Source organism: Aphidius gifuensis, linkage group LG2, assembly GCF_014905175.1.
Source record: "Aphidius gifuensis isolate YNYX2018 linkage group LG2, ASM1490517v1, whole genome shotgun sequence".
Taxonomy (NCBI): domain Eukaryota; kingdom Metazoa; phylum Arthropoda; class Insecta; order Hymenoptera; family Braconidae; genus Aphidius; species Aphidius gifuensis.
Window position 1 is genome coordinate 8,916,653 of NC_057789.1, and position 5,225 is coordinate 8,921,877.

Genomic DNA, 5,225 nt, shown 5'->3' on the forward strand with positions numbered 1-5,225 from the left:
AAATTTGCTTTTGTTCTTTCGTTGCTGAAGAGATTTTTTTGTTTTTTAAATCATCTGTGTTGCTTTCCAATTTATATTTTATTTTTCTTTTCATCCATAAATTACTTTTTACTGTTTGTATGTCATTATGAGGCAGAAAATCGGAAAATAGTTTGACGAATTTACTTGAAAATATGGGAAATATTTTGGATTTTTTTTTCCCTCTGAGTTGATGACAGATGTAAAGAATACACTTGAAAATTAAATTTGATTCATTTTCTATAATAATTTTAGAAAAGATTTCATACTACAATAAATAAAATAAATAACAAATATATAAAATCTGTTTAATTAACTATTTGATGTAAAATAATAATCACAAATAGTCGCATTTACATTCTCCGACTGAGCACGTGGTAAAAACCACAATAATTTTTTTTAATTATAATACCACAATTGGCATAAAAATTATCAACAGGTGTGCATGTTTATATGCATTCAAATAATTTTTGTTTTTCTTTAAATACAACATGGTACATGTGAATATAATTTTACTGCAATTTTAGATAAATTATTTTTCGGTTTCTCATTATGGCACAGTTATTTTTATTTTTATTGAAAAAAAAATTGTGATTGTAATCTGTTGAACTTGAGCTCTATTATTAACTTTTTTTAAATTATTTTTTTGTATATTTATTTATATTTTTATATAGATATATTTTTGTTCGAGGAAAGTAATTAAAGCAACGTTAACGTTTCTTGGTATTATCATGGGGTTAAAATTGCAGTGAATATTTTTTTTTGAAATATTAATATATTTAGATAGCTTGTTTATTTAATTTTTAATTTTTTCATTTCGTTTTCAAAATATTATTGCTGCAGTTCTGGTAATCACTAATCTTATATTTATATAATTTTATGTTTTTTTTTTTTTTATTTGATTTTAAATCTAAAAAAAGATAAAATTATGACTGTTGCATTATTCAATACACAATACAAACTTTATTGAATTTAATTAATTTATTTGATATTTTTTTTAAAATAAAATCTTGACGCGTTTCTTAAAAATCCCTGTAAAATTTTAATAAGTTTTTTGTCGTTTGTCGGTTTAAAAATATTGTTGGAAAAAATTCAATACGAAATATTAGAATATCGTATGTAGTGCACAGAGAAAAGAATAAAAATTGATTTATCTAATTTTTTAAATAAATTAGGTGACATGAAAATTACAAGGTTATGTTTTATTTGACAAAAATAGGAGAAATTATTTTTTTTTTAATCAAATATTTATTTAATTTGTGATGGATAAATTTTATTTCAAATAAGAAGAAATTTCGAAAAATTTATATACTCGAATTTGATTTATTTTCTATTATAATTTTAGAAAATTTTCATACAACAATTAATAAGATAAATAATAAATATAAAATTTATTTAATCTACTATTTCATGTAATAATAATTACAAATAATCATTTATTTGCTTCAAATATTTAATTTATTTAATACAAATAAATATTTATTTCGTTAAAAAAAAAAAAAACCATTCAAATAAATAATTTATTGATTTCAAATATAATTTTCATTTGATTCAAATATTTAATTTATATTTTATAAAAAATAATATTTATTTCATCATAAAAACTGTTCAAATAAATCATTTACTCATTTCAAATAGAAATTTTTTTTATTTAAGTTTACAAACAAATAGGAAATTTATTTCTTCCAAATAATATTTATTTGAATGGAATAAATCCTTGACTCCATGTGTATATGGTTGGTTATATATTATGTTGAAGGAAAAGCAACGGGAACCTGACTCGGTGTGAATGTTCGGATGATATATCGAAGGATGGAAAAGGAAGCGATGACCGGATGCCACGCACTGAAGATGTGACACTCAATTGTCCATAAGTTTGACTCTAATGTTTTAAACACATTTGCAATACAAGTCACCGTACTTAACCATATATCCAATGCAAATTTAGAAAATAATATCTACGCATACGTAATATATATTTGCACTTGTTTTCAATTTTAATTTTCTTATATAACCGATAATATATTATTTAGAAATTCATAAATCTTTCATAGAATAGTAGCATTCTTTTTTTGGCAATTTTTTTTTTTTTTTTGAAACTTATTTCCGTAAAAGTGAGACCTTTGACCGAAACCAGCTGGAAAAAAACGGAACTGGTCACTTGAGACGGGTCCAATGAAACTTGTCTCAACCTTAAAAAAATATTGTTTCGTTTTTTTTTTAAATTTTTTCATTGTTTTTTCGTTTAACACATGAGTCAAAAAAAAATAAAGGACATATCAATTATTCTGTCAATTATTTAAATTTTTTTGTCATATATTTTTTCTTATTTTCACATCAATATAATTTTTTACTTGAAAATTATACTGTGATGACATAAAGAAAACTGTCACAACAAAAAAAAAAAATATAATCGGTATATATACATTACCGAATAAAATTAAAATTTACAATTATGAGGCAGAAAATGGGAATAGTTTGACGAATTTATTTGAAAATATGGGAAATATTTTGAGTTTTTTTTTCTTTTTCAGTTGATGACAGATGTAAAGGATACACTTGAAAATTAAAGTGATGCTGTGAATGATTTTGAACACCTTGTCTTGACTCCGGAAGTCATCAGGCGCGTGTTCACTATTTTTTTCTATTATTGATTTACCAATTCAAAAGCTCTTCGATTATTCAAATAAAAATATTTGTTTAAAGGAAATGACACTAATTCTAAGGAAAAAAAAAAATTCAAATTTATATATTTCTCAATAAAATATATGGTGTAAAAAAATAAATTAATTTGCTGGTGAAAGAAGACAACTCAACAGCAAGTAAACAAAAAAAAAAATATCCGGTAATTTTTTTATTTTTTTTTTGATATTTTTTTATCCTAAATGAATTATTGTCTCGTTGGAGTTGGCAAAAGTCACATTAGCGACAGCAGGACGTCTTCGCCTGGTTGATGGAATTATTATTTTTTACTTCCCAAGTGCATTCACTGGGATTCTACTTAAACCTCCGGTTATTCCTGTCAATTCTCTATGCAATTTGTCAAAATATAAATATCTAAAAAAATAAATTAATAAAACCCCGTTAACAAATTTTTATTTAATTTTACAAATCTTAGAATTCAAGAAAATAAAAGATAAAAATTTATGCAATTTCTCGTTTTTGATAAATAATTTTATTTCAAATTTTTAACAAGATTTTTTACTATTTTTTTCGTGAAATTTGATGATGAATTGATGATATTTTCAGGGTTTCTTTTAATTAATATATTCATGAAAAATAAATTTTAAAGTGACATTATTTTCATCATTAAAGTGTAGCTTTTTTTCTTTTAAAAAAATTGAAATTTCGATGGAGAAAATTCGAAATGATTGAGTGTTATAGAAAAAATAATAAATTAAAATTATAACTAACTAAAAATTATAACAGTTACCACATGAAATGTATAAATTAGAAGACGAAATTAAATAAAACAATAGTGTTAAATCGTTAGTCATGGTTCTCAGATGATTTTTCATTCTCCGCCTTTAAAATTCATCCGGAAGTCGTCAGGACTTCAAGATGTTTTTATGGTTTTTCTTGGTATACTCAATAACATCTTAAAATCAATTAAGAACTAAAGAAATAATTTTTTATATTTTTATTAATCATTATCCTTAGAAAATACATGTAATAAAAATATTTTTCTTTTATTTTTTTATATAATTTTTTAACATTATTTACAGAAGCTGCGATGTGTTGAAGTTTTTTTTTTTTTTCTTATTTTTTTACTATATTTGTATATATATATTTTTTGAAATTGTTATTTTAACTATAAATTATTGCTAGTTTTTATTATTTTAAATTTTTATATTGTTTCTATATGTGAGTCATAAATTTGATAGTAAGTAGATGTGAAAAATCCTGAGGAAGGAAACCAGTAATGGTGAATGGAATTGAGCACGAGGTGGTCGACGGAAAACACATGTTTTTAACGTGTTTCCTCCGCCCTGGATATGTTGCCCAGTGGCTGTAAGCCAGACATTCATAATGCCAAATAAATACACCAAATATATATATACATTTTTTTTCAAAAATTTATACATCTTAATGTCAATATTTACCTACTAGTTACTTTAAATAAATAATTTGAATATTTCATATTTTTACAGGCTTCAAGTATAAAAAATAATTAAAATTAAAAATTCGATACAAGGTTATTTGATTTTAAACAAATTAATTAATTAATTGACATGAAAATTACAAAGTTATCTGTTTTATTGGACAAAAATAGGAGAAATTATTTTTCTTTCAATCAAATATTAATTTAATTTCTGATGGATAAATTTTATTTCAAATGATAAGAAGAAATTTCGAAAAATTTATATAATCGAATTTGATTTATTTTCTATTATAATTTTAAAAAAATTTTCATACAACAATTAATAAGATAAATAATAAATATAAAATTTATTTAATCTACTATTTGATGTAATAATAATTACAAATAATCATTTATTTGCTTCAAATATTTAATTTATTTAATACAAATAAATATTTATTTCGTTAAAAAAAAAAAAAACCATTCAAATAAATAATTTATTTATTCCAAATATATTTTTCATTTGATTCAAATATTTAATTTATATTTTATAAAAATTAATATTTATTTCGTTATAAAAAATCATTCACTTATTTCAAATATACATTTTTTTGTTAATGATAAGATAACTAGTAAAATAATACAAATTCGTAAAAGTAAAAATGAAAATTTTATAAATCAATTTTTAATTTAATTAATAAAAGCTCTAAAATAAAAAGAACTTATTGTTTCTAAAAATTTTATTCATCTTGAGAAGATATACTCCTCCCAACAAAAAAAAAAAAATTATTTAAAAAGCACAGTGGCGGGAAGTTGTATCGTTGTTGGTAATAACACCATGCACGTGTTCGTAAAACAGTAGTATACGAGGGTGAACGGGGGTGTCATGTCAAGGGCGGTAAAGGGAATAAGAGAAAAAAATAAAGATAATAATAATATTAATGTTATATTTTATGGGATATAAAAAAAACCGAGAGAGAGAGAAAAATTGCCTAGACGTTTTGAGATATATAAAATAAGAAAATAAATATACTCTCGCGCGTCTAAGTTAAATATTGAATGCGCGCGACGATATTAGTGGGGAATACTCAGCTAGGGTTGGTGGAGGTAAATGTAGGCGAGTACG